Source organism: Peromyscus leucopus, chromosome 1, assembly GCF_004664715.2.
Source record: "Peromyscus leucopus breed LL Stock chromosome 1, UCI_PerLeu_2.1, whole genome shotgun sequence".
In the NCBI taxonomy this organism is placed as follows: Eukaryota; Metazoa; Chordata; class Mammalia; order Rodentia; family Cricetidae; genus Peromyscus; species Peromyscus leucopus.
Genome location: NC_051063.1, coordinates 178,389,396 through 178,415,158, shown reverse-complemented (window position 1 = coordinate 178,415,158; position 25,763 = coordinate 178,389,396). Strand labels below are relative to the sequence as shown.

Here is a 25,763-nt window from a genome sequence, read left to right as displayed (position 1 = left end):
ATCATAATGAAGTTGTGATGATAAATATATTTGTTTGTCTTATCTGGATTTGGAAAACTTGTGTCTCAAGAAATTAAGGCCTAAAAGATGAATTATATAATAATGTCAAAATGAGTATTGGGATAAAATATTAATTTCATTTTATTAATTTTTTTAAAATTTATTTCTCTATTTTGGGGATTATGCTCTAATTACATACATTATTCACCCTTTCTCTTCCTCTGTTCATACTTATGATTATATCCCTCTTTTCTCTCTTTCAAACTTGTGCTTTTTCATTATTTGTTGTTACGTCTGCATATGTATCTACATATTCCTAAATACTTTGTTACATTCTGCTCAGTATGAACAATGTTACTTGTATGTTTGTTTTCAGGGCTAAGAAATTAGTATTGCATAACCAATTGCTATGTTTTTTCCTAGGGAAGTCTATTTCTTTCTATCTCAGCATTGTTTAGTTGCTTGAAGGTCTTTGTGTTCACCATTTTGCAATGAAACATTAGCATTAAACTCTGTATCATGATTCTTTTGAGAGTTTTCTTTCATAGTTACAATTACAGAAACCAATCAGTTTGTCATTTTCAGAGAGAGAGCACATTGCTCATTATTCTGTGTATATAAGATATTCTTTCACAGTTAATATATAACCTTTTACACTGTAAGATATTGATCTTTACAAGTATTGAATCAATCTTGTCTTTTTCTTGTTGCTGATGACTTTTTTTACAGATTTAGAGACCACTGTCATTTTGCTGTTACATTTTTGTAAACCAAATAAAATCATAAAAGATTCTGATAAATATAGATATTTTCTACTTCTGTTCATATTTTGTTCAAATAAAAATAGATATTTTTAGAAACCTCCTGATATTTGATTGACATTTCATGTAAAATATGCCAGATAAAATTGATTTGTGACTATATTGACCTTCATTTACATGTTTTTTTTTTCCATTCAAGGTGATTAATTTCATCAGAAATCTCAGTGATGTTCTTGTGTCTGGTTATTTTTATTTTTTCCATCAAAACACAAACCTTATTGATAATCCAGAATCACTAGGAACTTACATTGAATGATTCCTCAATGGAAGTGGTGAGTGTCCTGATAAATATAGGGGTTGAGGGAGGCGGAGATACATTTGTGAAGATAAGGTCTGATATAGCTAAAGCTGGCCTTGGATTCCCTATGCAGATAGGGATTGCCTTGAAGGTCTGCTCCTCATTCCTCTGCCTCATGAGTTGTAAGACTCTAAGCACTTACTTCTATGTTCTGTTTATTTAATGCTGGGGCTATCCCCCACTGCCATTTACGTTATCTACCTTGGTTATGTCTCTAGCCTTTAGTATATTCTGTAATTTTCTCTTGCTCCATCTTAATATTCTACATTCTACCAATCTGTTGATCCAAGGATCATTACCATTACAAACCTAACTGTGAAGTCTTCCTCTTCTAATATAACAGTGTCTAATGGCAGAGCTACAACTTGACCCATGACACACCATCTTAGCTATATTTGGAGTATCTAGTCTTTCCAGTACTAATGAAAATGTTACAGCTTGTGCTTAGCAGAAAAACAGTGATAGCACAACACAAGGACCTATTATCTCCTTGGCATGGATATTTTACCATGTTGACTGCATCAGATGTGAACTCTTCTCAATCAGAAAATGATTGCTTACTCTGATATCACAATTGCCATTATTGCACTATGTTATATGGATGGTTGAAGTATAGATATCAGTGTCCATGGCTGAGTAATATTATTGACAAGAATCTCCCACTAGAAGCCTACATAAAACTTTCAGTTACAATGAGGGATATTCAGCAGAAAGTGTATTCCAGCTCATTCTCAGTTTGCTTTCCTTGTGTTGTGTGACAAGACAATGAGATTATCTTTAGAAATAGGGTCTTATCTGGGCAGTGGTGGTACACACCTTTAATCCCAGCACTTGGGAGGTAGAGCCAGGTGGATCTCTTTTAGTTCAAGGCCAGCCTGGTCTATACAGTGAGATCCAGGACAAGCACCAAAATTACACAGGGAAATGGAGTCTCAAAAAGCCAAGAAAGAAAGAAAGAAAGAAAGAAAGAAAGAAAGAAAGAAAGAAAGAAAGAAAGAAAGAAAGAAAGAGAAGGAAATAGGGTCCTACCAACTAGTTTTTGTGTGCAACTGAAAATAGTGACAATTGCCTACATTATTTGGATCCTGTGGCACATTTTAGGCAACAACTCCTAGGGAGGTATCCCAGTAATAGCAATACAGCTTTCATTTTATAACCAATAACTTCTGGGAGCAGTAGTATCTACTCATGAAAGCTGCCTTGATTTAAACTCTTTAATATATTTTTAAATGAGCTAACAAACTAATGGCATTTTCATATATTCTTGACTTTGATTAATTCTAAACCTAATTTGCCCAACCTCAACTTTGCATCCACACAATCAGTGTCATATTCCCTTCCTTTATATTGATACCATATGTGTCCTGGTGCTTCTCTCTCCTTAAGGTCTCTTTTTTCTTGCTATTCTTCTAATGGTTCTTTTCTGCCTTCCTCTCCTTTATTTACACATCCATGTAAACATGCTAAGAACTTGTCTAGGTTCCAAATATGAGACAAAAGATGCAGTGCTTGTCTCTTTGTGCTTTCATTACCTCAATAAGTATATTTTTCCAGTTCCAACTATTTTATTGAGAATTTCCTAATATCATCTTTAGAGCTGAATGAAATTTTATATTGTGTACATATCACAATCTCATCTGTTTTCAATTGATGGGCATCTAGGCTAAACCTGTTCTGTATATATTGTGAATATAGCTGCAATATGCCCAAATGTTCAGTTACCTATGTATTTGTATATACCTAAGTCCTATAGTAGTGTATATCTTCCTAGTTTGAGTATATACCTAAGATTTGATAGCTGAATCATTTGGAATTTCTGTTTTCAGCTTATATATATATATATATATATATATATATATATATATATATATTATTTTACAATACCATTCAGTTCTACATATCAGCCATGGGTTCCCCTATTCTCCCCCCTCCTCACCCCCTCCCCTTACCCCCAGCCTACCCTCCATTCCCACCTCCTCCAGGACAAGTCCTCCCCCGAGGACTGCGATCAACCTAGTAGACTCAGTCCAGGGAGGTCCAGTCCCCTACTCCCAGACTGAGCCAAGTGTCCCTGCATAAGCTCCAGGTTTCAAACAGCCAACTCATGCAATGAGCACAGGACTTGATCCCACTGCCTAGTTGCCTCCCAAACTGCTCAAGCCAATCAACTGTCTCACCTATTCAGAGGGCCTGATCCAGCTGGGGGCCCCTCAGCCTTTGGTTCATAGTTTATGTGTTTCCATTCATTTGGCTATTTTTTTTCAATAATTGAGTAAAACTGAAATTTATTATAAGCCACAGTCATCCTAGGGACCTCCATGCTATATACATAGTCTCTATGGTTCTATGGGTTATGGTCTGATTGTTCTTTATTTTATATCTAGAATCCACCTATGAGTGAGTACATACCATAACTGTCTTTCTGGGTGTGGGTTACCTCACTCAGGATGATTTTTTCTAGTTCCATCCATTTGCCCGCAAATTTCATGCTTTCATTGTTTTTCTCTGCTGAGTAGTACTCCACTGTGTATATGTACCACATATTTTTCATCCATTATTCCGTTGATGGGCATCTAGGTTGTTTCCAGGTTCTGGCTATTACAAATAGTGCTGCTATGAACATAGCTGAGCATGTATCTTTATGGTATGAATCAGCATTCCGTGGGTATATGCCCAAGAGTGGGATGGCTGGGCCTTGAGGTAGTTCAATTCCTAATTTTCTGAGAAACCGCCATACTGATTTCCACAGTGGTTGTACAAGTTTACATTCCCACCAACAGTGGAGTAGTGTTCCCTTTGCTCCACATCCTCTCCAACATTGGTTGTCATTGGTGTTTTTGATCTTAGCCATTCTAACAGGTGTAAGGTGGTATCTCAGAGTCGTTTTGAATTGCATTTCTCTGATGATTAAGGATGTTGAGCATTTCTTTAAATGTCTTTCAGCCATTTGTAGTTCTTGTTTTGTGAATTCTCTGTTTAGCTCTTTAGTTCATTTTTTAATTGGACTGTTCAGTACTTTGATGTCTAGTTTCTTGAGTTCTTTATATATTGTGGAGATCAATCCTCTGTCAGATGTGGGGTTGGTGAAGATCTTTTTCCAATCTGTTGGCTGTCTTTTTGTCTTATTAACTGTGTCTTTTGCCCTGAAAAAGTTTCTCAGTTTCGAGAGGTCCCATTTATTAATTGTTGTGCTCAGGGTCTGTGCTGTTGGTGTTTTATTTAGGAAATGGTCTCCGGTGCCAATGCGTTCAAGAGTGCTTCCTATTTTCTTTTCTATTAAGTTTAGTGTAACTGGATTTATGTTTAGGTCTTTGATCCACTTGGACTTGAGTTTTGTGCATGGTGACAGATATGGATCTATTTGTAATCTTTTACATATTGACATCCAGTTATGCCAGCACCACTTGTTGAAGATACTTTCTTTGTTCCATTGTATAGTTTTGGCTCCTTTGTCAAAAACCAGGTGTTCATATGTGCATGGATTAATGTCAGGGTCTTCAATTCGATTCCATTGGTCCGTATGTCGGTTTTTATACCAGTACCAAGCTGTTTTTATTACTATAGCTCTATAGTAGAGTTTGAGGTCAGGGATGGTGATGCCTCCAAGGGTTGCTTTATCGTATAGGATTCTTTTAGCTATCCTGGGTCTTTTGTTTTTCCATATAAAGTTGAGTATTTTTCTTTCCAAGTCTGTGAAGAATTGTGTTGGTATTTTGATGGGGATTGCATTGAATCTGTAGATTGCTTTTGGTAAGATTGCCATTTTTACTATGTTAATCCTACCTATCCATGAGCATGGGAGATCCTTCCATTTTCTGATATCTTCTTCAATTTCTTTCTTTAGAGATTTAAAGTTCTTATCAAAAAGGTCCTTCACTTGTTTAGTTAGTGTTATCCCAAGGTATTTTATATTATTTGTGACTAATGTAAAGGGTGATGTTTCTCTGACTTCTTTCTCAGCCCTTTTATCATTTGTGTATAGGAGGGCTACTGATTTTTTTGAGTTGATATTGCATCCTGCCACTTTACTGAAGGAGTTTATCAGCTGTACGAGTTCCCTGGTAGAGTTTTTCAGGTCACTTATGTATACTATCATATCATCTGCAAATAGTGAAAGTTTGAGTTCTTCCTTGCCAATTTGTATCCCTTTGATCTCCTTCTGTTGTCTTATTGTTCTAGCTAGAACTTCTAGTACTATATTGACTAAATATGGGGAGAGTGGACAGCCTTGTCTTGTTCCTGAATTTAGTGGTATCGCTTTGAGTTTCTCTCCATTTAATTTGATGTTTGCTATTTGCTTGCTATAAATTGCTTTTATTATGTTTAGAAATGTTCCTTGTATTCCTTATCTTTTTAAGACCTTTATCATGAAGGGGTGTTGGATTTTGTCAAAGGCTTTTTCAGCATCCAAGGCGATGATCATGTGTTTTTTTTTCTTTCAGTTTGTTTATATGGTGTATTACATTGATTGATTTCCGTATGTTGAACCATCCTTGCATCCCTGGGATGAATCCTACTTGGTCGTGATGGATGATTGTTTTGATGTATTTTTGGATTCGGTTTGCCAATGTTTTGTTGAGTATTTTTGCATCAATGTTCATGAGGGAGATTGGTCTGTAGTTCTCTTTCTTTGTTGCATCTTTGTGTGGTTTGGGTATCAGGGTAATTATAGCCTCATAAAAAGTGTTTGGTAGTGTTCCTTCTGTTTCTATTGTGTGGAACACTTTGAAGAGGATTGGTATTAGTTCTTCTTTGAAAGTCTGGTAGAATTCTGCACTGAAACCATCTGGTCCTGGGCTTTTTTTGGTTGGGAGACTTTTGATGACTGTTTCTATTTCTTTAGGGGTTATTCGTCTATTTAAATGGTTTATTTGGTCTTGATTAAATTTTGGTATGTGGTATTTATCCAGAAAATTGTCCATTTCTTCCTGGTTTTCCATTTTTGTGGAGTACAGGTTTTTGAAGTATGATCTGATGATTCTCTGAATTTCCTCGTTGTCTGTTTTTATGTCTCCCTTTTCATTTCTGATTTTGTGAATTTGGGTGCTCTCTCTTTGCCTTTTGGTTAATTTGGCTAGGGGTTTGTCTATCTTGTTGATTTTTTCAAAGAACCAACTCTTTGTTTCATTGATTTTTTTGTATTGTTCTCTTGTTTTCTATTTCGTTGATTTCAGCCCTCAATTTGATTATTTCCTGGCGTCTATTTCTCCTGGGTGAGTTTGTTTCTTTTTGTTCTAGATCTTTCAGTTGTGCTGTTAATTCATAGGTATGGGATTGCTCCATCTTCTTTATGTGTGCATTTAGAGCTATGAATTTTCCTCTTAGCACTGCTTTCATAGTGTCCCATAAGTTTGGGTATGTTGTACTTTCATTTTCATTGAATTCTGGGAAATCTCTAATTTCTTTCTTTATTTCTTCCTTGACCCATTGATGTTTCAGGTGGGCATTATTCAGTTTCCATGAGTTTGTGGGTTTTCTATAATTTTTGTTGTTGTTGAGGTCTAACTTTAAGGCATGGTGGTCTGATAAGATACAGGAGGTTATTCCAATTTTTTTGTATCTATTGAGATTTGTTTTCTGTCCAAGCATGTGGTCAATTTTTGAGAAGGTTCCATGGGGTGCTGAGAGGAAGGTATATTCTTTTGTGTTAGGATGGAATATTCTGTAGATATCTATTAGGTCCATTTGAGTCATAACATCTGTTAGGTCCTTTATTTCTTTGTTAAGTTTCAGTCTGGTAGATCTATCTTTTGGTGAGAGTGGTGTGTTAAAATCTCCCACTACTAATGTGTGGGGTTTGACGTGTTTTTAAAACTTTAGTAGTGTTTCTTTTATGAATGTGGGTGCTTTTGTATTTGGAGCATAAATGTTTAGAATCGAGACTTCATCTTGGTGGATTTTTCCCGTGATAAATATGTAATGTCCATCCTGGTCTCTTTTGATTGATTTTAGTTTGAAGTCTATTTTATTAGATATTAGGATAGCTACACCAGCTTGTTTCTTAGGTCCATTTGCTTGGAAACCTTTTCCCAGCCCTTTACTCAGAGGTAGTGTCTATCTTTGAAGTTAAGGTGTGTTTCTTGTATGCAGCAAATGGATGGGTCCTGTTTTCTTCTCCATTCTGTTAGCCTGTGTCTTTTTATAGGTGAGTTGAGACCATTGATATTGATGGATATTAATGACCAGTGATTGTTAATTCCTGTTATTTTTTGTGGTTGTGTTGTGCTTTCCTTCTTTGGTGTATGTTGGTGTGGGATTATCTATTGCTTGATTTTTCATGGATGTGTTTAGCTTCTTTGGGTTGAATTTTCCCTTCTAGTGCTTTCTGTAGGGCTGGTTTTGTGGACAGGTATTGATTAAATCTGGTTTTATCCTGGAATATTTTATTTACTCCACCTATGGTGATTGAGAGTTTTGCTGGGTATAATAGTCTGGGTTGGCATCCGTGGTCTCTTAGTGTCTGCATGAGATTTGTCCATGATCTTCTAGCTTTCATAGTCTCTATTGAGTAGTCTGGTGTTATTCTGATGGGTTTGCCTTTATATGTTACTTGGTCTTTTTCCTTTGTGGCTCTTAATATTTTTTCTTTGTTCTGTGTGTTTAGTGTTTTGATTATTATGTGGCAAGGGAACTTTTTTTTTTTGGATCCAGCCTATTCGGTGTTCTGTAAGTTTCTTGTATCTTCATAGGTATTTCTTTCTTTAGGTTAGGAAAGTTTTCTTCTATGATTTTGTTGAATATATTTTCTGTGCCTTTGAGTTGATATTCTTCTCCTTCTTCTATTCATATTATTCTTAGGTTTGGTCTTTTCATGGTGTCCCAAATTTCCTGGACGTTTTGTGTTACGACTTTTTTGTCTTTAGTGTTTTCTTTGACTGACGAATCTATTTTCTCTATCGTGTCTTCAGTGTCAGAGATTCTCTGTTCCATCTCTTGCAATCGGTTGGTTATGCTTGTTTCTGTAGTTCCTGTTCGTTTAGTCAGGATTTCTATTTTCAGCATTCCCTCAGCATGTGTTTTCTTTATTGTCTCAAATTCATTTTTCAGATCTTGGAATGTTTCTTTCATCTGTTTAATTGCTTTTTCTTGGCTTGATTTGATTTCTTCCCATTTTTTGTTTGTTTTTTCTTCCATTTCTTTAAGGGAGTTTTTTTATTTCCTCTTTAATGGAGTTTTTCATTTCCTCTTTAAGGAAAGTTTTTATTTCCTCTTTGAGGGATGTTTTATTTCTTCTTTAAGGGCCTCTATCATCTTCTTAAAGTCATTTTTAGGGTTGATTTCTTCTGTGTCTTCTGTCATGTTATGTTTAGGCCTTGCAGGTGTAGAATCACTAGGTTCTGATGTTGCCATATATGTCTTTATGTTGTTGCCTGTATTTTTGCACTGGCGTCTACTCATCTCTTCCTCTGTGCGGTGCAGGTGGTGTCTGTGTCTGAGAGTGCCTCTCTTGTTCTAATTTTTAGTCTTGGTTTAGTAGGGGTTCTTGGTTAAATTGGTGCTATTGGGCTATTTCTTCAGGGGCAGCTGATTTCAGTCGGTGAATTATATACTTATGATTCTGGTGATATGGTTTGGTGGCTGGGTAGTGCCTTCTTCTATGTTCCCAGGTCACGTTTTGTTCATTTGTCAACTCCTCAGCTGATCTTGTTTCTTCAGACTTCAAATTGTAGGCATCTGAATCCTCTCCCAGATGGGTTTCAGCTGAGCAGGGTTGTCTCATCAACACCTCCAAGTTGTTGGTTTTCACAGGATCAGCAGCTGGGCCCAGGGTTGTCCTCAGATGGAGTGTTCAGATTCGTTCTGGTTCTAACCCTCGGAGATAGCTTCTTCCCCAGGTGTTGGGGTTATGGGTGTCCCTGTTCCAAGCTGCGTCTGCTCATCTCCGTCCCTGGGCCTGTCTACCTTTGTGGTCCACCGCCGGGCCTGTATGTCCCTGTCAGCTGCCGCTGGGTCTGTCTGCCTCTGCAGGCCGCCACTGCGTCTGTATGTCTCTGCTGTCTGCCGCTGGGCCTGTATGTCCCTGTCGGCCACCGCCGCCGGGCCATCTACCTCTGCGGGCCACCTCCGCGATCCTCCCTGTGTCTGCTTGTCTCCGCTGCCGCTTCCCGTCTACCTCTGTGGGCCGCCTCCACGGGCCTACCTGTGTCTGCTTGGCTCTACCGCAGGGTCTGTCTACCTCTGTGGGCCGCAGCTGGGCCTGTATGTCTCTGCTGTCTGCCGCCAGGCCTGAATGTCCCTGTTGGCCACTGCTGCCGGGCCCGTCTACCTCTGCGGGCCGCCACTGGGCCCGTCTACCTTTGAGGGCCGCCGCCACAGGCCTACCTGTATCTGCCTGTCTCCGCCGCTGGGCCTGTCTACCTCTGTGGGACACTGCTGGGCCTGTATGTCTCTGCAGGCTGCCGCCGGGCCTGAATGTCTCTGTTGGCCGCTGCCACCAGGCCCGTCTACCTCTGCGAGCCGCCTCTGCGGGCCTACCTGCATCTGCTTGTCTCCACCACCGGGCCCGTCTCTGTTTTCAGCTTTTTGAATGCATCCCACATTGATTTAAATAATGGCTGTGCAGTTTCCAATCCCATCAGCGTTTTTTTTGTCTTTTCACAATTTTTCTGAAAATTAATTAAAAAAACCACTAAATATTATTGACTATGGGTGGGTTAGGACTTTATTGGTCTTTTCTGTGTCGAATACACAGATTGCAAGCCCAGCACCACTTTGAGATCTTTGGCAGTAATTAACATTACAGCTCACACATGCTTGAGCCTGTATGATAATGAGTATTCAGAGACAGGTAATGTCTGGGGGGTGCTCACCAGCCTAAGACAGAGTGCCTTTGTGGCCTGGGCAGGCATCTCCATGATGGGGAAGTTTACCTGCTGATGTCCCATGCAACCTAAGTTAGTAGCTCATTTTTTAGTAAAAGGGGGCACCTGTAGGGCCCTGGCCCCCATTTTGAGTAACTGTTGCCTTGTTTGCTGACCTTGACCTTGATATCCTCCTATGCTAATTACGAGCTCTACCCTCCTGGATGCTTAAGGGAATTTCCTTGTCTGCATATCCTGCATATTGGGCATTAACAGCTTAGATGCAAGATTGTAAAACATCGATAGCGAACTTCTGCCCTCCAGGGTTCTCCCATTTTGCTGTAAACCTGTATTTAAGACCTCCTCCCTCCTTCAATAAACAGCATTCAGCATTAAAAAAAGAATCTAGAGGTAAATACCAGCCTGTATTCAGACTGGCAGCTTTCGAGCACCTTTGTCCTGTAGTGGCCTAGTATATGATGTGACCAGGCAATTCAGGATTAATAAAGGCAGGTCAATGTCCTGTGAAGATATGTAAGCATATCCACTTCCTGACATTATGAAAACATCAGTACATTTTAAATACCAGTGAGAAGATTACAGAGGCTAATTTTTTTTTTTTTTTTGGTTTTTTGAGACAGGGTTTCTCTGTGTAGCTTTGCGTCTTTCCTGGAACTCGCTTTGGAGACCAGGCTGGCCTTGAACTCACAGAGATCCACCTGCCTCTGCCTCCCGAGTGCTGGGATTAAAGGCGTGCGCCACCACCGCCCGGCTATAGAGGCTAATTTTTAACTTTGTGTTTTGGTCTGGGGGGAATAAGGAATGACTGTAGTAGGAGATATGAAAAATAAACCACTGATTCTTAAGAGCTCTTGAAGTATATGTAAGGCCATTGTCTATATAAATGAGCTCTAGGCATTCTTAAAATTGAAAAGCAGTAAAATAAATGGTGTATTACTTCTTATTTAATAAACATAAATCTTAAGGATGTAAGCCTCTTGGTGAGCTTCCATAGGGGGAGAATTTGTAATTGTTGGAGAGACATAGGAAAAGGTGCCAGTATATCCTGTAGAGCTATCTGTCAATCTATAGACTCATAAGTTTCATAGTTTGATATAACTATAATATCATCTTTGTAATAAATGTATTGCAAGATATATATGTATATATATACATACACACATATTAGGTTGGGGGACTGTGAGGAAGCTATAATTGACAGTTAGTTCTTATAGTTAATCTATATCTATATCTATATATCTATATATCTATATCTACATCTCTCTCTCTCTCTCTCTCTATATATATATATATATATATATATATATATATATATATATATATATATATATATAATGAGGAACTCTCTCAAAAAATGAGTCCTGGATAAACAGAACTCAAACTTCCTGCTCTGCATGTTGACTTTGGCCTCCATCTTGGCAGGGTGAGTAGGCAAGTTAAGAGCAAAATGCTGACAATCTTTAGGTTGAGGAGGTATGGTAAAGAAGCAATCTTGTAAATCTATGATGATTATTTTTTGGTTTCTGGGGATGGCCGTGGGAGATGGGAAGCCAGGCTGTGAGATTCCCCTTGGCTTTAATAAATTTTATTTAATATCTTTAAAAAATCAACCTAGAGAAAAAAAGGGTTCATTTTGCTTACAACTCCAATTTACATTTTTTATGAGAATCCTAGGTAGGTAGTTGAGGCAGTGTGTTCACAGACAAGAGTAGAGAGACAATAAATGTATTTGCTCTTGCTTTCTTGCCCTCAGTTAATATTCTCTTACCTTATGCTTTCCTGAACCCACCCGAGTAGAGAATGGGGCTGGTACAATATCCTTCACCTTTTACATAATCAATTAACAATCAGGACAATTTTTCATTAACATACTCACAGGCTTCTGTGATCTAGATAATTCCTCATTAAACAACTGGTACAAGGCAGTTACAGGTTGTGTCAAGTTAACAGTAGAAAATTTTAATGTATCATCTTTTTTCCTAAATATGGAAAATAATTTCAAACATGTTTTCTATGCCTATGAACCTCAGACTTGTTTTTTTTAGAGTGATAGATATCTTGGAAATCCCACTCATATCTTCTTCTTATATTATCTATGTTCTCATTGCATTGTCCCATGTCTTTCAACTTGCCTTCACACTGTGATATATTTTTCTTTTAAATTTTTCTTATTTATTGTGATGCGGTGTATATGTGTGCATAAGTGTCTGTGTGGGTACAGAGATCTCACAGAACAGTTGGGGAGACCTGAGAAAAACTTTGTGGAGTCAGTTGTCCATTTATAATTAATATGGTTTACAGAGACTGGGGTCTGGTCATCAGGTTTATATGATAAGCATTTTACCCATTTTCATCTTATTACCCCATAATGCCTTTTTGTATCACTATTTAATTCATTTGCAAGGTATCTTTTGTGTAGATCAAATTGTGCTACTTTATACTTTTAATTTTACAGTGTAACTTATTCTTTAAAATTATGTCATCATAGGACTTTGAGAGATGGCTCTGGCCAAAAGCACATGATGCTTTTTGGAAGAAGGTGGTTTGTTTCCCAGCACCCTCACAGAGTGGCTCTCTCCTTCCTGTAACTCTAGCTTTAGGGAAAACCAACACTCTCACCTCTGTAGACACACACACAGACTTGTACTCACATAAAAACACATAAACATACAAAAATAAAAATACAGTAAACCATTTAAAATTTATTTCACTGTCTACTAGTTTATAGAGATTTGTATGTTATCCAAATATCCATGTTTAAAATCCACCCTCTCTTTCTTTCTCCTTTTTCTGCTCCCTCTCCTCTTCCCCCAATGTATTTATTAATGAGGTCATATAATCTGGATTCATACCTTCATTTGATTTCACTCAACAGGTTGCTTTATTGATGGTAATCTTACTTTCTATCATATTATGAGATACCATGCTTTACATATTTGTTACTGGAAGTTCCAGACTTCCTTAGGAATTTCTTCAGGTGGCAAGTACTTACTTATCTGGCTATTGAACATTACTCCCCACTAACAATCAAATTTTGTGATTGTTTGTTGATGGATACAGTCATGAGGTCTCACAATTTGATACCTAACAAAGTATAACAGATGGTAAATTAACAGGTTGAGTAGGATGATATAAGTATCAATCAAAGTAATAATTTTTTAAAGATGAGTAGATCAAAAATTCAAGGCCACCCATACTTACATACCAAGATTGAGGATAGCCTTTTGATGTGGGAATTTCTTTCTGTATACTGTGAATATGTATTGGTCTCATTTGGTTAATAAATAAAACTGTTTGTCCTATGGAAAGGCAGCTTACAGGCTGGTGGGGAATTCAAAGAGGGAGACAGGAAAGAGAGAAGAGATGCCAGTGAGCTGTCCAAAGAGCAACATGTAATGGACACAGGTAAAGTCACAGAACATGTGACGATACATAGATTAATTGTTATGGGCTAATTTAAGATATAAAATCTAGCTAGAAAAAAGCTTGAGCCATGTCCTTGCAGTTATAATTTATATATGCCTCTGTTTGTTTATTTGGGTCTGAGCAGCTGTAGACAAGGCAGCACACATGAAAACTTCAAGATACATTTTGTGCCCAATGTGGGGCAAGAGTTTCCACCTAAAACTTGAAAAATCTTTTTTAAAAAAGGATTCTAAAAGCAGGGTAAAACAGCTTCCTAATGTGTCTCTCAGGCCAGCTGCAGCCTGTGGGCTTGAGCTACAGTATGATTGGTTTGTGACATGTGGGCTTTACCTGTACCATGACAGATTCCTTCCACAGTACAGAGAGGCATCTCCAAGCCATGCAGTACACTGCCTGGTGAATTTATCTTTTGCTAGTTAGAAAACAAAGAGGCTTTGGGCTACACACTCCTGGATGGATGCATAGACCCACAGCATCCTGGAGTCAGTGGACAGCATGGCTTCCAGAGCTAGTGGTGAATTATCTCCACCATGTTGAAAAGCCAATGTGGGCAGAATCAGCAGCCAAGGCTATCACTTCAGTACTAGCCTCTGCAATTTAAAGCAATAGATTCACAATGAGACAGATTCAGATGGGATAAACCCTAATCAGTATACAGCATGTGTAAAAGGTACATAGGCTTGGAAGAGAGAGGAAAAGAATATTTACAGATATATAAAGAAATAAAAAGTTTTAAAAAAATAATGTCTTTAAAGAGACAGTAGACGTAATATAAAAAAATAAGCCGCATAAAGATGGAAATCATATACAGAGTCAGGATTATTTTCTCTTTGGGATTTTTAACTGAAGAAATACATTTGATTGTAAAGGCTGCTAAGTTAAACAAATATTCGTATTTTAAAGTTATCTTGACTTTAAAATTTTGATCTCAGCATATGTCACTTTTGAAAGGAGGTTCTGCTTTTGTTTCCACAGGAAGAAAGAGGCTATGGATTTGTTCTAGGTTAAGATGGATCATATTTGATCAAGCCAGACCTCCTGAACCTTTACAGATAATACCTATCAAGAAAGGTTCAAGCCAGTCTTCACAGGACTTTAACATTATCTCAAATTTTCTCAGGATCCGCCTAAGATTACTAGTGTCCTCAACCAGCAGGGGTAGTATGAGAAGCAACTCCCAAATTCCCAAAATATTGTTTGAAAAATGTTTATTTTTATTTAAGGCAGGCTGATTATAAATGCAATTTCTTTCTAAAGAAGAAAAGGCAATATTATAGATATGATAGGATAAAAGGGTAAATTATTTTTTAAAAATGTTTTACATTGCTGTGGATTTTAGTTTATTGTTACAAATTTAAAATTAATTTTGTTATGCTGTATGTATTTTTATATTCTTGTTTAAAGTATTTTGTGAAACTGATTAAAATTGTAATGTACCATTAAATATACAGATTAATAGTTAATCATCTATGATAATCAAACTTACAGTCATGTTAGTTAAGTTGCCTAGACTTACATATATATATATTTCAATTAGGTAGGTAACCTTCAAACACTTCAAACACCAACAGAAAATGGCATTTAAATTGTTTTAAGAAATTTGACTTTCTGGACATTGAGACATATCTGCTCCTGGCAGCACCAATCTACTTCAGAGAATTTAATGGGCATTGAAGAAATTCATTATGGAGTTTTCTTTCTTTATGGCAAAAGTTATCAACTGAGCAAAATATTACTCTTGTCTTGACTGCTTGACAGTATGTTGTATAAAGTGGACATGCAGGGCCCATAGGAAGGTGACCACTTAACTTTGCAAAATGAGATGGTCCTTCAGGATAATGCTTCTCAGAGGCAAGTTCCAGATATTCTACAGGAAACAGAGAGGAGCAACTGAGAGACAACAGGCCTATAGACCTAATAAGGATGCCCCAAAATTACAGAGGAACTTTGGGTAACTGTCCAGGTATTCAGCTGTGTCTGTCATTCTAGATTTTTGGAAGTTGCTTACAATGCATTTCCTTCTTGGGTATTTGATGTGGTTGAAAACTAGATAGTTATAATTATAATTTTCTTTCATTATTATAAAAGAGATATTAGATATGAAACCTTAGACTCAAAAGTACAGGAGAGAATATTTTCTTTAATTTTACAAAATACAAAATGACTAGATATTGTAACTGCAATTAATGCTTGATAATGCTTTTGTTATTTGTAATTTTAATAGGTTAAAGTTAAAAACTTCCTTTTGTTTAGACAGAAAAGGTGAAGTAGTGGGGAATGCCTTTCTGTATGCTGTGAATATGTGTTGCTCTGATTGGTTGATAAATAGACATTTGGCCTATAGCAAGGCAGCTTAAGAGGCAGGCAAGAAATTCAAAGAGAGAGACAGGAAGAAGAAGAGAAGTGATGTCAGTGAGCCACCCAAATAACAACATATAATGGTATGCAGTTAAGACCACAGAATATCGGGTGATACAAAGATGGATAGTTATTGGATAATTAAAGATAAAAAAGCTAGCTAGCAAAAAGCTTGAGCCATCATGATCATGTTATAGTTAATATAAGACCATGGAGGACAATAGTGGGAAAGATTTGTCCCGACTGCCTCAAGGCCAGGACACAGGAAATCTTCCAACTATAGCCTTGTTGGCATACCCTTTAAAATTCATATCCCAAACAAATGCATTTTAAAACAACTTCCAAAGCAGAACTACTGTTAATTATTAATAATAGTTATCATTGGCTTGTTTTTGGTGCCCTCACTAACATGCAAATGGTTTTTCATTTTGAGACAGGATCTGTTGTATTCCAGGTTGACCCGAAATTCATTATGTAATTGAAAATAACATTGAATCTCTGGTCTTTTTGCTCTGCCTTCTGAATTTTGGCATTACCTATGTGTGACAACATTTCACTTGACTTCTAGCTTTTCCTTTTATGCATGTAGGTATGTGTGTTTTTGATGATGTGGATGCAAATGTGACAATGTACGAGTTTTTGTGCTAGAGGCAGATGATAATAGCAGGGGTTGAAGCTTGATTTCTGCTTTGTTTGAGACACTCTTATTTTTCTTGTTCATTCCTGTGTGGCAATTAGCAAGTCTCAACCTTGTGGGCATTCTCTTGTCTCCACCTCCCATGTCATAGAAGGGGTTCTAAACCATGTTTGAATGTTTTTTGAGGTTTCAAACTCAGGTCTTCTTACATACAAAGCAAATGATTTCTATTGAGATATCACATGAACACAGCTTTCAATATCTTTAAGTGACATAATTCTCTCATATATTATGCAATTCACTTTATCTCTACACATTCTCTGTAGATCATTTACCACCACCAGATTTCAAAAAAATCTTATTCATTGAATTCATGTATCCTACTGCTCTGACACTGGCTTAAGTCTTACCTTCTCTCCTGACTTGATTCAGTTGGTTCTTCAGATAATGGGGAACAATGCAAGCCTGCAAAGGAGGGTGAGGCATGAAGAGACAGCACAACTAGACCATGAACAGTTAGGACTATCTGAATATTGAAAACAAATCACAGTAGTACAAGGAATGTAAATGAAGCATTGGGTTGAATATGGAAGGCTATGCCTTGAACATCTCTAGTTGTCTGTGTTTTAGAGTCTTTGGTCTTAAGGAGTCACTATCCAGAAGTTGTAGAACCTTAGAGGTGGTTTAAGTGGGAAGAGATCTCCCTCAGAGAGGGTTAATAGAGTTCTCTGGACATGATGGTAATAAAAATCCCAACCTGGAAATGCTTAGAATCCTCTGGCTTCCTGTACTGTTGTGATCACTTTTTACCAACTCATGCCTTTGCCACTGCTACTTGCCAATAGGATGTCTCCTCATGTCATCAGAAGTAAATCTGTGATGTGATGGGTTTAGTGATGAACTGGAATTTATTTGCTTGCTAACTCTGTGTGTGTGTGTGTGTGTGTGTGTGTGTGTGTGTGTGAGAGAGAGAGAGAGAGAGAGAGAGAGAGAGAGAGAGAGAGAGAGAGAGAGAGAGAGAGAGAGAATCATCATTTCCATGAAGCCCAGCCTTCAGCAGCTCAAGTAATGAGGGGGAAGCCATGGAGTCCACAAACTAAACACGTAACTTGAGTTTTCTATCTGAGGGTGTAAAACTTAATTCTCTAGGGCCAGAGAAAGGACTAAATTTAACTCTCTTGGGACAACAAAAAAGATGGAAACATACACAAACATTTGTATTTCTCCATCATTTTCTCTCTTTTCTTCTTTATCTTTCTCTTACTGCTTATATATCTGAACAAAATGTCTCAGGCATTATAAAACTTACAATGTGGTTACATTCTAATTTTCAAGTGAATGACTACAAAGAATACAGTTAGGAAACACGATTTCCAAATTTCCTTAAATGATTAAACATCCTACATATTATAGATGAAAAACAAATTATCCCAAGAACCCACATATATTCACATCTAAGCAACTTGGTATAGACTAACAGAATATAAGCAAGTAAGATATTTCTCAGCCAATCTTTCACTAGGAGGCTGGAATTTGTGGATATAAAGGAAGGATAAAGTATATTCTTACTTATCTTGAATGGTAATCTTATAAAGAATCCTAAAAGAATCACAAACCTATATATATATATATAATTCTGTCTTTTAAATACTCAGATTGTGTATTCATTCATCAATAGCTTTTTTGTATCAGGAAGCAGAGGGCATAAATAGGCATTAATTAATCACAATATTTGAATTAACTATCAGGATTTAATGAATTGTGAAATTAATCATCATCTTTGAATGCCAACACATCCTAACAAGAAAGATCCATCTGGTAATAATAATCAGGCTGCTTTGTTCCTGTTTCTTGACCTCAATGAGTCACTCACTGAACTATGTGTCTTTCTAAACTTTAGATGGTTTACCCAGGTTTTCCATCTCAAAGTAATTAACAAAAATATCTTATCCTATCTGTAAGTCATATTGAAAGCTTTGTTTTAGCTATGATGCTCACTTAAGTCAATGAACATGTTTCTCAGCATTAAGATTTAAAGAACTTGAGCTAGTTTAACATCTGGGACACATTTGTGTTGTTCATTTTTTACACTTTTGTGTGGTCTACCACCCTGCTCCCAAGTAAATCACACAATAAGCCTTATTCTTACTCCTAAGTACCTGGCTTTAGTTTGACTTGTTTCTAGCCAGCTTTTATTATCTTGAATTATCTCATCTACCTTTTACCTCTGGGATTTTCCCATTGTCTTATATCTGTAAAGCTTACTCTTACTCTTACTGGGACTAACTGCGCATTTGTGTGGCTAAACTGTGATGTTCTCCTTCTTCTCTCTCATTCCTTGATCTTTTTTACTCCCAGAATTCTTCTATGTAGTCTCCGCTTGCCAGCCCCTTCTATTCTTTCTACTAACTCACTATTAGTTTCAAAACATTATTAGACCATCAGGTTTATGGACAGGCACCATAGCACAACTTCACAGAGTTAAACAAATTCTACATAAACAAAAGCAACACACCTCAAAACAATATACTACAACACCATTGTTTTTCTTAATCATTAATCTAAGCCACAGTCTATCTGGATCCTCAAGAAAAACTAGCTGTGTGACATTTGCTTGTTGTTATTTTTTATCCTCTGCAGCCCATGCTTTATCAGGGTCAGGGGAAATACCATATCTTGCTTTATACTTTGTTACTTTTTCCTCTAAAGTAGTCTCTATCATAATCAATTACTATATTTATTACAGACCTGCAAACATCAAAACCTTATTTACACTAACACTATTATTTTGTATAAAATCAATGCTTTAACCAGAATTATTTACGAGGAAATCATCTTTATGATAATCCACAGAAAAAAATGCCCAGTAGTATGGGACATTTCCATGAGATAGTCATAATAAATTAAGGAGAGTGTGGATATTCCAACACACATTCACATCATGCCAGATACCGTAGGACAATAGCAGTAGCAAAAATGTGAAAGTGCAACATTAACAAAAGGCATTCTAGGGCCAAAGCCCTCAGGGCCTTACCTATCTGAAGTTCATCCATTAGAGCTTTGATCCCTGGTCCTAAACTCCTGGGCTTCAATTGCCGCCTATTGCTCCTCTGACATGGTTATGTAAAATATCATATTGAATGCTGTAAATAGTGATTCTGATTTTATTATTAAAGTTGTTTGCCATTTGCAGAAAATTGAATAATAATAGGCAGACCTCACTTAAATTCTTTGTAATCAATAATTTCCTCCCCCTTTCACACAGTGCCATATGGATCATGGTTTGAGCACACCCATGACTGGCTGTCAGTGAGAGAAAGAGACAACTTCCTGTTACTGAGCTATGAAGACATGAAAAAGGTAACTGTCATTATTACAGCAATCAGAAAATCCATTAGTAATTCACCCCATGCAGCACCCTACCTTCCTCGATATTACTGTTTCACGTACTCTATCACTGTTAGGCTCATAAAGAGTCACTAAATGTGAATTTATACCCTATGTCCTTTATTAATGTGCATCTGTCATTTCCTCTCCAGCCTTCTAGTTGACCCTACTTGACCCTGAAGTAGGGTGGGGTAGATCAAACTTGTTCTAGTAGTTTTACAATTCTGATTATACAACAATTTTGATACAACTGATATCCCAGTGGTCAATGGGGAATGAATAAAAGTGTGTCATTCCACTGGTGTGCCCAAATGTATGCCATCTCTCTTTGATGAAAAGAAGAAGGACAAAGGCATGTGGTCTCTCAAGAAGGATGGTTTCCTGTGCTTTGAAATACTGAGGGTTTCTGCATGGTGAGCTACAAGACACTGGAAATTTCAATAGTCTTAGAAAAGAATATCTAAAATGTTTCAACATTAAGTAATTAAATATATCTAAATACTCTGATAGGCCATACCCTTATATGATTTTGCAGGTTTCATTTAATTAAAATTCCCTCACTGAAGGTTATAAAAATGTTTAAGTAATGTGTGTGTCTAAAATGTCTTCTGTTTTAAAAATAAAAAGAAACATATCTTGGCAGGCGACTGTCACATGACTCTACACATTGCACTGTGAGACAGAGACTAACTCAGGACTTTAGGTCATCCATGGTTGTCTGGTGTGTTTAAGGCCAACCTTGGGTACAAGAGAACTTGTTTCAGAAAATTGTGTTGAGCAAACTGTCTGTCAGAAAAAAACACACTTGCCCACCCTTAGAATTCTTCAAAAATTTAGTTAAGGAGGAGAACCAGTTTTATAACCACTGTTGACCTTATAGAAGTAGACTTTGGTGATTACAAAAGCTGCTGATAGTTGTAACTTCTTGTTTTGTTTTGACTTCTCTTATTATATTTTTTATTGCTTAGAACAATTTATATAGATATAGATATATATGGATACATACATACACACACACTTATATATACATATACATACATATGTATACATATACACATATATACATACATATATATATTTTGACACAGGGATTCTCTGTGTAGTTTTTGAGCCTGTCATGGAACTCACTTTGTAACCCAGGATGGCCTCTAACTTATAGAGATCTGCCTGCCTCTGTCTCCTGAGTGCTGTAATTTAAGTTCAGTGCCACCATGCACAGCAATTTAAATGTATTTTGATCATATTCTTTCTCTCCCACAATTCCTTTGAATTTGTCTCCCCTTCCTTACCCACCAATCTTTAAATTCCTCATCAAAATAATTCCCCAAATGAAAATAATACCAAAAGAGAAAAACACCTTGAGACTGAAATAGGCCCTCTGCATAGGCAAGACAGTTGTGTAGTTTTCTATGCTTAATGAGCTCCCTGACAGTGGGATAAGGATCCATACCTGATGCATGAGCAGGCCTTTAAAGTCCACTGCCTATGGTGGCAGAACTTACACAACCTTGGTGCAGAAGTAGGTGCTTGGACCTACCTCAATTGAGTGTAAAAGGCTCTGCTGAGTCCCCATGGGAGGCCTTGCCTTGGAGATGACACTGAGGGGATGGGTTGAGGGGAAAGGATGAGGGGTCAGAGGAAGGAGAGGAAGGAGATCTGTGGTTGGTATGTAAAATGAATAGAAAATTTGCAATAATAATGAAAAAGGAAAAAAAAACACCAAAGTGTAACCAAATACAAGGACCCTTACACACAAAAAACTGTGGTGTCGATTATATGTTGGTCAATTACTCCTGAACATGAAGACTGCCCTGGAGTGGTTGATACATACAGGGTCACTGCACTGGAGAAACCTGACTTTCCCTCTCCCAGGAGGAATAAATGACAGTTCACTTGTTAACCTTTACCCTAGTGGTTCAATTTTCATTCATTCATTCATTCATTCAATTTTAAAAAGTATAACGAAATAAAATGTAATATGATGAAGCGAAATCATCGCCTTAGAGTTGGACAAGATGAATCTACAGAACAAAAACATTATAAGAAATGGCACAAAAATCAGAGACCCATGCGTTTGAACAGTTGGGAAGCCCATAACATCATGAAACTAGAAACCCTAATATATAAGCAAAGAAGTAGTGCACACATGAAGCACAATGAATGGTGCTCCAGAAGGTGCATTCATGTGTGACTTTCTCAGGATGATGTGGAGGGCCTTATTTTCTTTATGTCCTCCCTCCTCTCTGGCTCTCACACTTTCTTCTTTGGTGCAGGAAGAGGAGTTCTCTGAGCTATAGGAAGAGGGATTTACTGGAAAAATGTCCTTAAGAACTGATTTGTTCAAAAGAATACTCTCTGTATTGTCTGTCTGTGGGTCTCATTTGTTCTTGCCAGCTTCAGGAGAAAGCTTCTCTGATGATGGCAGAACAAAGCACTAATCTGAGCATAGTAGAATATCATTAGGAGTCATTTGTCACTAAATTATTAGACCAGCATTAGTCATTTTTACCCTAGGTCCCCAGGCAATCTACTCTCTGGCCAGCAAAGCAGTGTCAGGTATGGGTTCTATCTCATGAAGAGGGCCTTAAGTAAAATAAATTATTGGTTTTCTCCTCCCATGAGCTTTGTGCCACCATTACTGTAGCATATCTCACAGGTACGACATCACTGTAGACCTAGAAATTGTAGATGGCTTCTTGTTTGCATTTCTCTTTTGATAGTGTGAATAGTACCATCTTTTAATAAAGATCATGGAATGCAGAGCTGAAAGCTGTATGTAATCACCAGCATCTCCATGTTTGATGAGTGATAAAGGTGTTGTCTTCAGCAATGAGTCCTTGCTGTCAGTTTGTGGAGAGCAACCAATAGTCTTGGCAAGGCTTGTGTTAGGGGTTCCTGTGGCCAAAAACTCAATTAGATGAAACGCAATACCAGAACTGGAACCTTCCTTTGGTGACAAGAGATGGTCATTTGGAACACTATCTCCCCCATTATTTGGTAATATTTAGATTGTTATCATATGTGTATATATTTTAAGAAGTTTTAATTGTACAAGGTTTCCATACATTCATTCACACTTCCCTTAATTTTCTCTGTCACTCCTCATATTCCATTCTTCCCTGAAATCCCTCTCCTTTCCCCCTCCCAATTTGATCATCCCATTCCAGGTCTTTCCTATCTACCTGTAATTTGTTCTCTATGTTTAGTTTTTTTAATTATTATTATAGGCTGAACGGGCTTTCTTTCCTGATATAGTCTATTTGGTGTTCTGCATGTTTCTTTTACTTTGATGAGTATCTCTTTCTTTAGGTTAGTGAATTATTTTCATGATTTATTTTTGCTCTATTTATTTTTTTTGTGTGTTTTCATCCAATTCAAAATTTTCCTCACTCGTCTCTTCCTAATTCTTCCACCACTTCCCCCACCCACTCCATCCCCTTCCACTGTTACTCTTCTGGTACAGGTGTGCCTCCTAATCATATCAGCCAGCCATGGTAGATCAAATAACAGAGTGACTAGTCACTTCCTCTTCTATAAATGCTGGATGACGTAATCTGGTAAGAGCAATGGGTGCTAAAGTGAGGCAAAAGAGTCAGAGACATCCCCTGATCTAATTATTAGGAGTCTCACATAGACACTACATTACAAAACTGTAATATATGTGCAGAACATCTACATTAGTCTCATGCAGGTCTTTGTTGTTGGTTCAGTCTCTGTGAGCCCTTATGATCCCAGTTTAGTTTAGTCTGTAAGTTCCCTTTTGGTGTCTTTGAATTCACTGGGCCCTGCATTTCACCCTTGGCCTCTTCTATAGGATACTTTCAGCTCCACCTAATGTATCACTGCAGGTCCCTGCATATTTTTCCTCCAGTTGCTTTGTGGTGAAGCCTCTGTGATGACAGTTGTTCAACACATCAATCTTTGAGAATAGCAGAATATTATTAGGGATCATTTCATTGACTTCCTTTGCCAGTCATATTTGGTTCTAACCTAAATCTCTGGGGTATACTACCTCTGGATCCTGGCCCTCAGCTGGAAGCTTCTCTCAGGAGATGGGTCTTTAGCTCTGCCAGTCATTACTTGTTCACTCCCCCAATTTCTGCCACATCTTTAACCCAAACACATTTGTCAGCAAGACAAATTGTGTGTTGAAGATTTTGTGGCTGGGTTGTTGTACCATTCCTTCCACTGGAAATCTTGCCTGGTTATAGGAGATGGCCAATACAGCTGCCATATTCTGTTTTACTAGGCCACCCTCATAGATTCCTGAGGGTTTCCATTGCTCTGGGTTTTCATCTCATACCAGAAATGCCCCCAGATTCCAGTGTCTTTCCTAATTATCTCTCAACTCATCCTCCACACACATAATCCCTCCTGTTCCAATTCCCATTCTCCCTTCTTTGTTTTTCCCCCATCCACTAGCAATCATACTTAGTTATTTAGCTTCTCTGAGTCTGTCAGTTGTAGTTTGTTTTTCCTTTACTTTCTATATAATAGTCACTTATGATTGAGTACATACCATTCTTGTATTTCTAGGTCTGGATTACCTTACACAGGATTATCCTTTCTACTTCCACCAATTCAAATTTAATGATGTCATTGTTTTCAACAGCAGAGTAATACTCCATTATGTAAATATACCACATTTTCTGTATTTACTTTTCTATTGGGGTTATTTATAGTTTCTGACTATTATAAGTAAAGCTTCTATAAACATAGAAGAACAAGTGTCCTTGTGGTATGGAATATTCTTTGAGCATATGCCCAGAAGTGGTATGGTATACCTGAGTCTTGAGGTAGATGGATTCCCAATTTTCTGAGAAACTGCCACATTTATTTCCAAAGTGGTTGTATAAGTGTGCACTCCCACCAGCAGTGGAGTAGTGTTCCCTTGCTCCATGTGCTCTCCATCGTAAGCTGTCAATGTTGATTTTTATCTAAGCCATTCTGACAGGTGTAAGATAAAAATCTCAGTGTTGTTTTTAATTGCGTTTTCCTGATGGCTAAGGATATGCCTATTTCTTTCATTGTTTCTCAGTCATTTGTTACTCCCCTGTTGAGGATTCTCTGTGCAGATATGTACTTCATTTTTAAATTGGATTATTTATTTTACTAATATCCAGTTTCTTGAGTTCTTTATATGTTTTAGGTGTCACACCTATGTCAGATATGGAATTGGTTAAAATCTTTTCCCACTCTGTGAGTTGCGTTTTGTCCTATTGACAATTTCCTTTGCCTTACTCAAGCATTTCAGTTTATGAGATCCCATTTGTTAATTGTCAGTGCTAGTGCCTGCTCAGTTAGTGTTCTGCTCAGAAAGTTGTCTCTTGTTTCAATGTATTCAAAGTTATATCCCACTTTCTCTTTTATCAGGTTAAGTGTATCTGGATTTATGTTGAAGTCTTTGATCCTCTTAGACTTAATTTATGTACAATGATGGAAATGGATTTATATACATTCTTACACATGCAAACTTACAGCACCATTTGTTGAAAATTGAAAATGCTGTTTTATCTATCCATTGTATAATTTTGGCTTCTTTATCGAAAATCAAATGTCCACAGGTGTGTGTATTTACTTCTGGGAACTTGATCATATTCAAATGAATATGATCAAGTTTTTAATCTGTTTTTAATTCCAATAGCATATGAATTTTATTACTAGTGCTTTGTGGTATAGCTTTAAATCATGGCTAATGATTTCTCTGGAAGTTATTTTCTTGTCCAGGAATGTTTTAGCTTTTTTTATATTGATTTTTAAAAAAGTTTTTCCATACAAAGTTTAGTGTTGTTATTTTACATTCTGTAAAGAATTCTGTTAGAATTTTGATGGGTGTTGCATTGAATCTGTAGATTGCTTTTGATAAGCTGACCAGTTTAACTATGTTAATCCTGATGATCAAAGAATATAGGAAACATTTCCATATTTTAATATCTTCTCCAATTTCTTCCTTCAGAGTCTTTAGGTTCCTGTCATACAGGTTTTTCACTTACTTTCTTACAGTTACACCAAGA

General features: G+C 37.2%; 1 pseudogene; it reads left to right on the top strand.

The window, feature by feature from the left end:
• LOC114685240 overlaps positions 1-25,763 on the top strand; it is a 41,977-nt pseudogene that overhangs the window by 2,077 nt on the left and 14,137 nt on the right.